Here is a 15,501-nt window from a genome sequence, read left to right on the forward strand (position 1 = left end):
GGAGAGGAAAGGACGAAAGGAGATGCAGTGTGTGGAAAAGGACAAGATGGCTGTTTAGGAAACAGAGGAGAGTGGCCAAAAAGACGTAGGATCTCAAAGAGGGATAATGCATGAGGGAAAATCATGTCATATGGACTGATGTGACATCTACGTGTTAGGACATAAGAGGATACAGAGTAATCGTGAAGGGTCACAAATGTATACTCAGAAGCAAAGAAAATTAGGTTCCATTTGATTAATGGTTTAATTCATACCATTTGGAAGTCACTGGGTATATCATCTCCACTGGAGCATGTTGAGTGACCAGCATCCTCCTGCCTAAAGAAAAGTGTCTCCTCTCAGTGGCTCTTCTGCAATGGGTTGGACCTCAGGCTACCTACTTACCTTTGCCAGCCTTCTGTCTGTCAATTATTTTGTCATGCCTGGATTCTTTCTTTCTTAAACTCTCACAGGTCTTACACATGCCATTTAACCCCTGTGAGTTCATTTAAACAATTGGCCTGCCATAACAGTAAATCACTGTTCCCTTGTCATTGATCGTGTTCTGTGGGACTTGGGCAATAAAACTCATGAAGACTCACCCGCACCCAGGCTAAACATGTACACATTGATGCACATTTGTGTTTGACATGCACACATATGACTAGTGCACCGAGCACAATAAAATCAGTAACCTCGGGAATCCGTGATGTTAGGTGGAGTCTGGCAAAGACCCCACAAACCCAGCAGACCCGAAAATACCAGTATGATATTGATGCCTGACTCCCATCATGTAAGGATCCTGCCATCTTTAACGGGGCAGTTTTGGTTCCTTCATCTTCATAAACTTGGTTGGTAAGGTTGTAGGTGTCAAAGTGGCAGTCAGCATCCAGCATGTTGATCAACTGTCCCAGGTCAGGTGATTTGGCTACAATATGGGTGAAAACTTGTACCAGGGCATGCTGGTAAACCCTCGCCCTTTTTCCTCAACTTCATCGTCATTCTCCTGGGTGGGTCTAGAGCACAAAAAAGGCAAAATGTACTAAGCTTCTTCCTTAGTGGATAACCTTATCTACTCTTAATTTAGACTGACTGTCAGAGGAAATGCAACACATTATATCCTACTAGCCATCTCATTCATTGGTTCACTCACTTATCCAATGAATGATTGAATTCATCCATTCTTCCAAGTCTCTATCTTCTTCAATCCCTACATCCATTTCCACCTGTATTCTGTCTATAAGTTGCCAAGATAAATCTACTATGTCTCTTCTGTTCTAGAAACTTTCATTTGTGAAGAACTTGCCCCCTCAAGGGTGGATTTTTCTGACTTTTTTGTAGATGGAGACCATATGAGGAGGAACAGACGAACAACCATGACAACACTTGTGCAGTAGAGTTAGGCAGACCACAGATTGATGCCTGGCAAGCCTGTTCAATGAGTGAGAGTTCCCATGTGAGAGTTATCTATCACATAGATAACTCATTCAGTGTTCACATCCAGGACATTGAGTTTTAATTATTGTCCTAATCTGATAAAGAAACCAAGATGAGGAGAACAGTGGAGCCTGATGTAATTCCTCAAAATGGGTCATTTGAAAAGGTAAGTATCCCTGCGTCCATGTGTGCTTCCACCATTTCTTAGCAAATCCATCCGTCCATAGATTAGCTATAGGCAACCCAAGTGTCCAGCACACTGCTAACCACAGGTTTGAACCTAACTGCATTTGATTTCTGAAACAATTGCTGTCCCCTTAAGGTCTCATAACAACACAGCAAGGTATGTAAGAATGCCCCACCACCACCTTAGAGCAATTTCAGGACCCCAAAGTGGCAGCAAGTTATCTTTATTGGAAATACAAATGTTTCTGCAGGGACAATATGATGTACATTAAAAAACAGATTGGTGTACTCACTACGACTGTATGTGATATGACCCACACAGCTTATTGGTTCTGAAAACTTGGTCCTCAGGAGGTTTTGGAGGTTGTGGAGACCCAGAACCTAGCTGGAGGAATTGGTGTCTGAAAGGACAAGCCTTGATGTTTCAGGGCATCCTTTCACTGGTCCCCAATGTTTACTGATTTCCTTACAGAGAACGAGAGGCCTCCTACACCTGCTGCCATGGCTTCCGCAACATGAATAGTGAGAACATCCTCCACACCCTTGTTATTCTCATTGCATAGGAAGGTGTAAGTCGCAATCAATCTCCCACACCAGTTTAGAATTACGATTTATAAAATGGTTATATCTTTTAAGGGGAAAAACTTATAGATTACCATGCCAGACAACAGCCCTCTGCAGGATCGGGAGAAGAACCTAGTAGCTGGAAGTGGAGGTGGATGCAAGGGAGCAAGCTGAAGGAAGTTGCTCTTTTTTGAAAGAGAGAGACCACACCCCAATGGCCTCTATCTCCATTGCTATAGCCTGAAGGAGCAGAAGGAGGTCCTGCAACACACCTATTTGGACATAGCAACAAAATTTACCAGTATGTGACAAAAACTTATTTTAGTTTATTTTCTTCATTCTTTCAGGATACATGACAGAGACAGGTTCTGCTTCATGCATTTGTGTGACCAATGATTTTCCTTTAAGAAAATCCCACAAACACTCCCAACAACATCATCAGCATTCAACAACATGTCCATGATTTCTTTGCTTTGCCTTTGATGGAGAGGTAAATCATGCTGCTAGTTAATTTGTGTAAGCAATATGAATTTCCCTGTAAATATATAGACAGAATTGACAGGTTATCTTAAACACATAAGGGGGTCACACTGCCATGGAGTCTGTTAATCATCACCTGTGACACTGACATATTTAAGATCTCTCCTTTGTCTTTAAATCTCAGAACTGTCAAGACAATATGTTTTTGTGCAGACTTCTCAGGGTTTTCTCCCATTCATGGTTTTCATGGATGTTTGCTAATTATGCTTACATGTCTTTTGCCAGATTCTGTCAGTTTTTGCAATGCACTCTCAGCTGAACAACCTTGTCCTGCTCTTAGATTCTAGTTTCAGGCATTTTAGACATCTTGTGGCTGTTGCATGAGTGTCTCATGTTCCGGCTAAATAATTTGGAATGTTATTTAGGCTGAGTTTTAACTTCCTTGCCTGAGTTCATTGCCTTTCCTTGACCATCGTTCCTGGGCCACTGATCTGAACTACTAGGGCTTTCCTCCAATTACTTCTCCATGCTGAGACAGCCTACACTCTCAGTACTACTGTGATAGTGTTTCTATAGCAAATATTCTTCTCAAATAAGAAGAAATTTCAATATTATAATCCATCTGCTTTTATTGTGACTTAAACACACACAGACACACCCACAATTTAATGCCCACACACTGTTGATATCTCAACTTAGGGTGCCATTCTGGGGTTAGTAAAAGGCTTATCTCTAGAGGGGTTCCCAGAAGGCCATGGGTGACCACAACTAGGACCCTGGGCAGGTGAGCTGTGGGTGCCTGCACTGTGCCATGTCCCTAGGCACTATGGGAGCTTTGTCCCATAATCTGACTGATGACTATTTTGAATACCCCCACAGAACCCTTGTATGGAAAAGGATGGAGATAAAGTAAGGGACCCACATCAGAAAACTAGACTGAGCTTCCAAGATCCAGTTGAAGAGCAGAAGGGGGGAGAGTATTAGCAAAGAAATCAGGAATACAAGGGCATAATGAGAACCCAATGATAATGGCACTGGGATTTGTCTGTACTGCACATACAGGCTTTATGTGGTCCTATTAAATTATATGTGGATGCATTCCTTCCTCAATCTGAATGGAGGGGGTGTGGCATGTGTTTCCCATAGGTCATGGTACACTGCCCTCTATTAGGAATGGATTTGGAGTGGAGAGGTTTGGTGGTTGAGTGAAATGTTAGTGGGAGGAGGTAAGGAAGTGGAAATTTGAAATTTATTATTTATGAAGGAATATAAAATCAATCGAAGATAAGGAATGGAGAGATGGGAGTAAAGAAAAAAAACATTCATGTGAGTTGTTGACTCAGACACCATAGACTTTTTCAGAAAATTAAGATACAGGAATTGAGTTGCTTGGGCAAGAGTGTGACTCGAGTAATTGGGAAGATATGTGGGGGCTTTATTTTGGGTCTCCTGGGGGCTGTATATAGCTTTTGAGGAGCTGAATGCTGGATGTTTCTGTGGGTAAATAGGGAAGTAATAAGCTTGTGAGGGGATTTCTGACATAATTAGAGCCTTGGTGATGTCACAAAGACTTGGTTTGTGGTAGCAACTCTGTTCCATTCAAAGCACTAGTCTTCTATTAAGGTGGGTTTATGATCCTCACAGTGCCTGAGGAGGACAGTTCAGCTCCTGGTCTCCACAACCGTTCAACAGGCTCTTGGCACCTGAACATTTCTGGAAGATGGAATCTGGAGAGGTAACACATTTTCTTTTGGTAAATATGTTTATAAAGCAACTAAGACCTCTGTAGTACAAAAAAGTTTTCCTTCAAATGTCCTGTGGGTCCACCATTTATGTTGTTACCAGCTCCTATATTTGATAAGTGTGGGGATGGTGAATGCCAGCTATTCTTCCTACTTTATCTTTGCTAACAGTATCAAATTCATCAATCCACTAAAATGGCAAAGCTCCTCTTTGTCCATGGGTGTTTTAAAATATACTAATTATTTTTCAATGGCTGCTGGTGCCCAGAATAATGAGTCTTTTGGGTTGAAGTGGGTCTCACAGTATTCACTTCTATATTGAAGACACAGAATGGCTTTATGTAATATACCTGGGTCTGGATCAGAAGACACAATACAGAGAGCAAGTGGACTGTTGTGCCATGACCTTGGGCAGGCTGTCTTCGATTCAGCCCCCAAACAATTAGCTTGATGCCAAAGGAGAGGTGTGGCTGTCCTTCGAATTCTTTGCTATCTGTTCAGATTTTTCTTACTCATTTCAGAGATAGGCATACCTTCTCCTCTCATTGACTTAGTCAGACAAAAAGTAGGTTACTCAGCAGAGGTTATTTGCCTTTGAGCAGCAGGAATGTGTCTTTGAGACTGATATACTGAGCTTAGAGAAAATTTGCTAATTGTCCTATTCATTTCTTAAGAGAAAATTACATTTAGGTATCCAAACCTTTTCAGCACTATCTTTGTCTCCTGCCCCAAAGTTCTTCCAGAAAAGAGCCTTGCCCTCACAGCCTCCCCTTGTTATACTTGCAGACACTCATGTTTGAGGCCACGACTTTGTTTCTGAATTAAACAGAAGAGTTCTTTGAACCTAGAGAGTGGGCAGCTATGAAGCCCAAGCACAGAAAGATAGCCAAGAGACAGTGGACCAGGAGGTCAGTGGCCTATCTCAATAAGTCTACAGCAATGATGAAGATGCCTCTTAGTATGAGTTGCATGCCACCTCTCTAGAAGAGGAATGGGTCATCTCTCCAGAAGCAAATACTGAGTAGGCCTTTTGAGGACCTGGAGAATATTGTCAGCCTCAGAATTTCTCATGGCTGGAAGGAAGCCAATGAACCAGTCACCCAGTGGAAAGCAATCATTCTAGAACAACTGCCAACAAATGCCTCTCTCTATTTGTTGAAGTATGATGGGATTGATTGTGTCTATGGATGGAGTTTCACAGTGATGAAAGGATTTTAAACCTTAAGTTCCTGCCTAACAACGTGCCATATCCTCAGGAGACAGACACTCATCTCTCAAACACCATAGTTGGCAGAGCAGTGAAACATATATTTGAGGGCACAAATGGCTCTATGGATTACTGGAAGGGGATGGTCCTAGAGGAGGTGCCAATCATGAAGACCAGGTTCTATATTACCTACAAGAAAGATCTGGTCTTGTACATTTACCATCTCCTGATTGACTACCTTGAAGGCAAACTACACATCATGCCAGGCTCTATGGAGGAATGGAGTGGTGTTGTCCCAGATGAGGTGCAGACTATGAAGACCTGTTTCTACATTACCTACTGAAAGATCCAGTTCTGTACCTTTACCACAATCTAGATGACTACATTGAAAGTAACCTCCACATTATGCAAGGATGTCCTCCAATAGGTGTGAATTTGGAATTAGGCAGGGACTCCTTGGTAGGCAAAAGAGTGCAGGACAACAAAAATCAGAACTCAAATGATAGGTAAAATTGTTTACCAAGTTCCCAGCAACCCCTCTGTGTATTTCATCAAGTTTATATTGACATCCATGTCTATGTCTATAATTTGATGAATATCTGTTAAAGTGAAATTCACAAATTATGGGGGTCAGACTTAAAACTGTGTTTGGGGAATTCTTTTTTTCTGAAATACCTCAGGTCTTCTATTAATCCTGGTATCTTTCCCAATGGAATTTTTTTCCTCTAAAAATAAAAAATTGTGAAGATGTTATGTTGTTTGGTCAATGATGGAGTGTCTGGTGGATGGGACATCATAGAAAGACATGTCTCAGACAAAACAGGACTTATGGTCTTTTCCCTTTGGAGAGGAAAGGAAAAAAGGAGATGCAGTGTGTGGAAGAGGACAAGATGGCTGTTTAGGAAACAGAGGAGAGTGGCAAGAAAGACGTAGGATCTCAGAGAGGGATAACGCATGAGGGAAAAGCATGTCATATGTAAAGATGTTACATAGAGGTGTTGGGACTTAAGAGGATACAGAGTTATCGTGAAGGGTCAAAAATGTATACTCAAAAGCAAAGAAAATTAGGTTTCATTTGATTAATGTTTTAATTTATACCATTTGGAAGTCACTGGGTATATTATCTCCACTGGAGCATGTTGAGTGACCAGCATCCTCCTGCCTAAAGAAAAGTGTCTCCTCTCAGTGGCTCTTCTGCAATCGGTTGGACCTCAGGTTTCCTACTTACTTTCCAGGCTTCTGTCTGCCAACTATTTTGTCATACCTGGATTCTTTCTGTCTTGCACTCTCACATGTCTTATGCATGCCATTCAACACCTGTGAGTTCATTTAAACAATTGGCCTGCCATAACTGTCAATCACTGTTCCCTTGTCATTGATCATGTTCTGTGGGACTTGGGCTATAAAACTCATGAACAGACTCACCCACACCCAGGCTAAACATGTACACATTGAAGCACATTGGTGTGTGACCTGCACACATATGATGAATGCACCGAGCTTCATAGAATCAGTTACCTAGGGAATCAGTGATGTTAGGTGAAGTGTGGCAAAGACCCCACAAACCCATCAAACCCGAAAATACCAGTACAATATTGATAGCTGACTCCCATCATTCAAGGATCCTGCCATCTTTAACGGGGCAGTTTTGGTTCCTTCATCTTCACAAACTTGGTTAGTAAGGTTGTAGGTGTCAAATTGCCAGTCAGGATCCAGTATGTAGATCAACTGTCCCAGATCAGATGATTTGGCTACAATATGGGTGAAATCTTGTACCAGGGCATGCTAGTAAACACTCACCCCTTCTTCTCCTCAACTTCATCGTCACTCTCCTGAGTGGGTCTAGAGCAAAAAGAAGGCAAAATGGACTAAGCTTGCTCCTGAGTTGATAACCTTATCTACCCTCAATTTGGACTGACTTTCAGAGGACATACAGCACATTTTATCCTACTAGCCATCTCATTCATTGGTTCACTCACTTATCCATTGAATGATTGAATTCATCCATTCTTCCATGTCTCTATCTTCTTCAATCCCTTCTTCTACTTCCCCATGTATTCTGTCTACAGGTTTCCCAGATAAATCTACTATGTCTCCTCTGTTCTAGAAACTTTAATTTGTAAAGAACTTGCCATCTCAGGGGTGGATTTTTCTGACTTCTCTTTAGATGGAGACCATATGAGGAGGAACAGAGGAGCAACCATGACAACACTTGTGCAGTAGAGTTAGGCAGACCACAGATTGATGTCTGACAATCCTGTACAATCAGTCAGATTCCCATGAGCTCTCTCATTGTGATCTCACATAGATAACTCATTCAGTGTTCACGTCCAGGACATTGAGTTTTAATGTTTACTTTAATGTCACAGTTTACTTTTTACCCATGCTGTGATAATTCAGTATCCCTCTGGAAACATCAACCAGGAGTCTTGAGGGGAGGAAGCAAAGGCATTCATGTTTGAATGTCTCTCATCTCAATCTCTCCAAAATTTTTTTTATAGTCATACCATTCCCTTTTCTGATTCAGAATATTAACTTATAGCTCAATACTTTTTAACAAACTGTCTTGTTCTTCAGCCATGACTAGTCAGTAAGGTGCTTTCCATACAAATGAAGAACATAAATTGGATCCCTTCAACTTGTGCAAGAATCTCGACATTAAAGATATAAACCCATCACTCAGTTCTGAGGAGACAGCCATACCTGGATCTCTGAGTCTCACTCTTTGGTCAAGGGGAATTGGTCAGCTCCAGGTTCAAAGTGATGATGTATCTTAAACATGACAGAGAGTAACTAAGGAAAACACCCACAGATAATTCTGGCCTCTGCATGCATGCACACACATTTCCATAAAATGTTACACTCACCTTCTTAAACAACTGTGTTTCCAATTTATATTATACACATTTCAGTGGCAGAGCTTTGAGCTTAACTTTGACTGCTCTTTGGTGTTTTAGGAATGGCAGGCTGCATCCTGCCACCTGTCTCCAGCTCTGGATAGCTTTTCCAGAAATAATTTTACAGAAATTGTATTCTTTTAAATACTGCTTGACACATTATTTCTAGCCTCATATTAGCTAATTCTCACCTCTTGATTAACCCATTTCAAATAATCTGTGTAGCACCATGAGCTGCTGGCTTACCAGCGAGAATCTTCAGCTGCTTCTGTCTCAGAGAGGGGTGGCATGGCATCTGTCTTACTTGCTTTCTTTCTCCCAGCATTCTGTTCTGTTTACTCTGCCTATCTAACCTGCTGTCCTATCAAAAGGACCAAGGCAGTTTCTTTATAAACCTATAGACATATAGCCCTCCTCCATTACTTTGGCCTGCCTCACACAGTGCCATTTGAAGAAATCTTTCTATAAGAACCCTGTCCACTATCTCATTTGACCTTTTGAATCCTGTCTCCTTTCTTCCTAAGAGATAAGGAAGCTAGGCTCAGACATGTTACACAGTCTAACAAAGTTCCAACAGAAAGTAAGGATGGAATCAAGATCTGAATTCATGCCAAAGACTAAAATCTTAACCAAGGAACTCAGGGCATGACCATACTTTTATTTCCACTGAGAATGAACCCACACTCTGGGGAGCTGAAAGGCAAATTCACACTGCATCTATCCCACATTGGTCCTTGACAGATGTGAAGAGCATTATGATGGCCCCTGATAAAATGACATCTTATTCCTCTGTATTTGACTGGCCAGTTGGCCACCTACCTTACTCAATTTCCTTCTGTGATTGGATGTCCAGAATCCTCCATCCCTTCACATCATTCTTAAGTCACACACTTCCCAATGCCGCTTTCAGATTTTACATAGACAGACTTTTGCAACCAGAGTGATGGGATAAACTGTAGTACGTGTCCCATTATTTTATAAAAGAGGGGCCCTGAATAATAACCTTTCTATATTCCTGCAAAATCTAAACCAGAAAATCAGCATGTAAATGTAACATCCCTGCACCCCCACAAGGAGTTAAACTGGTGGTGTAGATTACAGTGAGCAGGATTGACATTCCAATGAAGGGTCATGTCTGCTCGACTTAAGAAAAGTCTCATAGGAAGTGAAGTAGATCTGTGTCCATATAACCTTGGAAGAGTTCATGAGATAGAAATATAGATTTCTATATGAATAGACAATATATTCATAATGATGGGATGGCTATTCTTAGTTGTCAACTTGACTACATCTAGAGTTAATAAGTATTTTAATGACTGTGCATATTTATGGAGAGGTATTTCTTCTAAATTTCAATTTTGAAGTGATAAGACACACTCCTAATTTGAATCTTTGAGATAGGACTCTTTTGAGGTGGGAAGAGGCACTTTTGTCTGGGCCACACCATCTGCTGGCAGCTTATATAAAGGAAATGGAAGGAAGAATCTCTTTCTCTGCATGCTTGCTCTCAAAGGCAAGACTATTCCCTCACCAGCATTAACACAGAATTCTTATAATTCTGGTGTGTACCAAAGACTAGCTGAGATATTTAGACTTTCAGACTGAATACCTCCTGTGCTTTTGGACATTCCTTTCATAGTGGATTAACGAGGCCACAGCCTATAAACCATTGTGTTAAAACTTTTTCTATAAGTTCTGTTACTCTAGAAAACCATTGCTAATAGAAATGTTACTGAATTAAATAATAGTAACAATAAGTAATTCATGGGCCAGGAAGTTGGCACAGTAGGCAAAACACTTGCCATGAAAGTGAAAGGCACTGTGACTGAATTCTTAGAATCTATTTAAAATCAGGGTGTGTACAAGTATCTGCAAGTCCAGTTCTCTTAAGACGAATAGGGGGGTAGAGACAGGAGGCTCTTCAGAAGTTAGCTAGTCAGCTAGCCTTGAATAAGCAACAACAAAAAAAAAGAAACCATATCATCTCTAAGAGTAATCTGGGTTCCCTGCCCTGTGGGAAGTCCAAGGACCACCCACCTCCATCCAGGTCTAGTAAGGTGAGCATCCAAAATGCCTAGGATTCCAAAAACCTGAGGGAGGGGAACTTGTTGGGGGAGGGGGAGGGAAATGGGAGGTGGTGGCAGGGAGAAGGCAGAAATCTTTAATAAATAAATTTTAAAAAGTGATAAAAAATAAAATAAAATGTCAAAAAAAGATACTTTCACTTTTCATATTTGTATCCCCTTGATCTTCAGTTGTTTCATTGCTCTGAGTAAGACTTCAAGTACTACACTGAATAGGTATAAAGAGAGTAGGTTTCCTTAGCTTGTTCTGGGTATTAGTAGAAATAATTTGAGTTTCTCTCTATTTTGGTTGGTGTGGCCTGTGGGCTTGCTGTATATTACCTTTGTTATGTTGTGTTATTTATCTTGTGTTCCCAGTCTCTCCAGGACTTTTATCTTAAAGGTGCTTTGTATTTTGTCAAAGTCTCTTTCTGCATTCAATGAGATGATCATGTGGCATTTATTTTTCAGCCTGTTTATGTGCTGGGTAATGTTTATTGATTTCTTCATGTTGAACCAACCCTGAATCTCTGGGATGAAGCCACTTGATCATGGTGGGATTTCCTTTTTCTTTTCTTTCTTTCTTTTTTTTCTTTGTATTCTTGATTTTTCTCAGCAAGTATTTTAATGAGAACTTTTGCATTTTTGTTCCAAAGGAAAATTGGTCTACAATTTTGTAATAATCACTTTATAAAATGAATTACAAAATAAAAAAAAGAAACCATATCAAGCAAAATGGAAGGAAACTACTGATATGCTGTGTTGTCCTCTCCTCTCCTCAAGCCCACATGCTTACTGTGGCAATGCCCACTTGCACTCACATTCATGAATACACACACACATATATACACACACACACACAAAGAATGAAAATGCTTCTTTATGTATGATTGCACACATACACATCCTTTGGCCCTTCTGGGCCAAGTCTGGCACTAACCTACCTCTCTTTGATCTAGAATCAACCATATCCATACTTATACACCAATTAGACCACCTGTTCTGGAAAAATCAGCAACCATCTGGTTCAATGAGATAACCTGTCTCAAATATATGGCTGTGTGTGTGTTTGTATGTTTGTTTCTGTGTGTGAAGATATCCATTGTCAGTCTGTCTCATATGTATCTATCTCCTAAACTCAGGTTTTTCTTGACTCCTAATATGGAAGCCCTTGCTTTGTTTGATTTGTTTTACCTAACGAGCACAAGGATTGCCAGGAGTTCTAAGGCATGGCCATATTATAGGTATTAAACTAGCCCAGACCCAGGAAACAAAGACCCAGAGAGTGGAAGGAAGAACATGAGTCTGACAGCTGTCTTGTAACCTCCACATAAACAGATGCATAATGTAAGTTGGAAAAGCCTAAGACCAGGTCTCATTTCACCTCTCAACAGCAGCAGATTAGATGTGAAGAGCAGGATCTTTGGGGGAATTTAATTTTCCTACACTTCTGAGTCAATTGGAATTGGGAGCTCTCTGATTGATTCAAATTTAGAACCTTTTTTCTCTGCGGTTTCTGTAAGAAGAGCAATGAGCAACCAATATGCAAAGAATGGGGGGGGGCATAAATACTAATCTTAAAGCTTTCTGACAGAAAGTAAGGACAATGAAACTTCCAGGAGTTTCTGAAAGAATTGGAGTCAAAATATTGATTGATTACAAATCAAGAGAATTGGGTAGAAATATCCCATGTCCAGATATCTCAACTGCAATATGGGTGTTCCTTTGCTGGTATTCAAATTAAGCCAGGATGTGCATGAGGAGGCTTTTTATTGTTATTTTAATTGCTCTTTACTCTAATGTCCATTAATAAAGTTTTAACACATCAAGCTCGTGGTTTTTTTTTATCTTACATTGTCCCCAAATTAGTTTTTAAGCCAAAATAAAGGAGGCTTTAATGGTATGAGACTTCATCCAGATAATGCAGACAGCTGCTGCAGGAAAGTAGGGCACATAAACAAAGAATACTCAGTAAATAATTCAACTAGGCATTGCCAGTTGGTAAAACCTGCAATGATGTCTTGATTGCCAAAGTAAAGGAAGCAGCCCTCTTATGAGAAAGACAGAGAGGAAGGAAGAAGAGGGAAAAGGGAAGAGATCATCTGTTGAGACCAAAAACCAGCAAAGGAAACAAAAGTTTCTTTGTTGACAATAATCTCCTCTTCTGTAAGGTCATCTCCACTGATTCAAATGACAGACATTCAGACAGAACATGCATGAGTGAGAAGTGTGAACATGGTGGAGGTGAAGGGAGAGAAAAAGAAAGAAAACATTCTGGGGATTTAAAGACAGAGAGAATGAAACACCAGAGCATGAGTGTTTCTTTGGTACCTTCACAAAATCCTTATCAGGCAACCAGCATTCCAGATACTCCAAGACATCCAACACAGAATTTTCTTCTTGAACCCTATGATATTTCCAGGGAGGATGGTGGTGTTTAAGAGTTCTGTGTTCTAAGTAAAAGAGAAAAGGGCACAAGTTAGCAAACAGATGACAAGAGTGAGAAGGGAAGGAAGGGCGACTGAATGAGTCACTTACCACCAAGACTACCGTTAAATACAAAATATCATCCACAGGTTTTGGTGGTTAGGCCTGTTAGTAAATAGGCCTTCCCCTGAAAGGGAACTATCATTCCTGCATGAGAGAGATGGCTCAGCAATTAAAGTCACTGCATTGTCTTCTAGAGGACAGGGTTTCATTTCCTCCCACCCATACAAACATCTGTAACTCCAGTTATAGAACATCTGACCCTGGCCAACACAAGCACTGAATGCACATGGTTAACACACTAATGTGCAGATAAACTCACACTCCAAAAGAAATTTAATCATTTCTATTAAAAATAGTAGTCACTCGCCAACCCTAAGATGGCTCTCTTAGTTAGGATATATACTTCGCTGCTCCCGTAACCTCCCTTCCTATATCCCAACCATCCTAATCCCCCGAGCTCCTCCCATCCTCCCCTTCTTATGTTTCTTATCCCATTTCCCCTTTTCCCCTTGCCAACTCACCCGCAAGTTCCCAGTTTTTGCCCTGCAATCTTGTCTACTTCCCCTCTCCAGGCAGATGACTATATGATTTTCTTTGGGTTCACTTTCTTATTTAGCTTCTCTAGGATCACAAATTATATGCTCAATGTCCTTTATTTATGGCTAGAAACCAATTATGAGTGAGTACATCCCATGTTCCTCTTTTTGGGTCTGGGATACCTCACTCAGGATAGTGTTTTCTATTTCCATCCATTTGCACGCAAATTTCGAGAAGTCATTGTTTTTTACTGCTGAGTAGTACTCTAATATGTATATATTCCACACTTTCTTCATCCATTCCTCCATTGAAGGGCAACTAGGTTGTTTCCAGGTTTTGGCTATTACAAACAATGCTGCTATGAACATAGTTGAACAGATACTTTTGTCATTTGATGGGGCATCTCTTGGGTATATTCCCAATAGTGGTATTACTGGATCTTGGGGTAGGTTGATCCCAAATTTCCTGAGAAATCGCCACACTGATTTCCAAAGTGGTTGCACAAGTTTGCATTCCCACCAGCAATGAATGAGTGTGCCCCTTTCTCCACAACCTCTCCAGCAAAGGCTATCATTGCTATTTTTGATTTTAGCCATTCTGACAGGTGTAAGATGGTATCTCAAAGTTGTTTTAATTTGCATTTCCCTTATTGCTAAGGAGGTTGAGCATGACCTTAAGTGTCTTTTGGCTGTTTGAATTTCTTCTGTTGAGAATTCTCTGTTCAGATCAGTGCCCCATTTTTTATTGGGTTTATTAGCATTTTAAAGTCTTGTTTCTTGAGTTCTTTATATATTATGGAGATCAGACCCTTGTCTGTTGCAGTGTTGGTGAAGATCTTCTCCCAGTCAGTGGGTTGCCTTTTTGTCTTAGTGACAGTGTCCTTTGCTTTACAGAAGCTACTCAGTTTCAGGACATCCCATTTATTCAATGTTGTCCTTAATGTCTGTGCTGCTGGGGATAAACGTAGGAAGTGATCTCCTGTACCCATATGTTGTAGAGTACTTCCCACTTTTTCTTCTATCAGGTTCAGTGTAGAGGGGTTAGCAGGTGTCCAGGGAGATGTCCCCAGCTGGTACCTTGGGCAACTAAGGAGAGGGAACCTGAAATGACCCTATCCTATACTGATGAATATCTTGCATATCACCTTAGAACCTTCATCTGGCGATGGATCGAGGTAGAGACAGAGTCTCAGTTTGGAGCAACGGTCTGAGCTCTTAAGGTCCAAATGAAGAGCAGAAGGAGGGAGAACATGAGCAAGGAAACCAGGACCACGAGGGATGCACCCACCCACTATGACAGTGGAACTGATTTATTGTGAGCCCACCAAGGCCAGCTGGTCTGGGTCTGAATAAGCATGGGTTGAAACTGGACTCTCTGAGCATGGCGGACAATGAAGGCTGATGAGAAGCCAAGGACAGTGGCACTAGGTTTCGATCCTAATACATGAACTGGCTTTGTGGGTGCTTAGCCTGTTTAGACGCTCACCTTCCTGGACATAGATAGAAGACCTTCGTCTTCCTGCAGGGCAGAGAATTTGGATTGCTCTTCAGTATCGAGAGGGAGGGGGAATGGTGTGGGGGGAGGAGAAGAGGAGTGGGGATAGGGGGAGGGGACTGGGGGGGAGGGGGCAATATTTGGGAGGAGGGGAGGGAAATGGGAAACGGGGAGAAGGTGGAAATTTTAATTAAAAAAGAATAAAAAAAATAGTAGTCACACTTTTACTTCAAACAAGCAGGGAACTATATTCAAGAACACAATGCTCTTACACAGTGGAATTATTTGGTTCTTAGGTAGCATGCCTCCCAGTTTCATGAAGAATTGCCACATTGATTTCCCAAGTAGTTGCACTAGTCTGCATTGCCGACAACAAGGGAAGGGTGTTCCTCTACTCTACATCCTTTTCTGCATAGTCTATCATT

Source organism: Chionomys nivalis, chromosome Y (assembly GCF_950005125.1).
Source record: "Chionomys nivalis chromosome Y, mChiNiv1.1, whole genome shotgun sequence".
NCBI lineage: Eukaryota > Metazoa > Chordata > Mammalia > Rodentia > Cricetidae > Chionomys > Chionomys nivalis.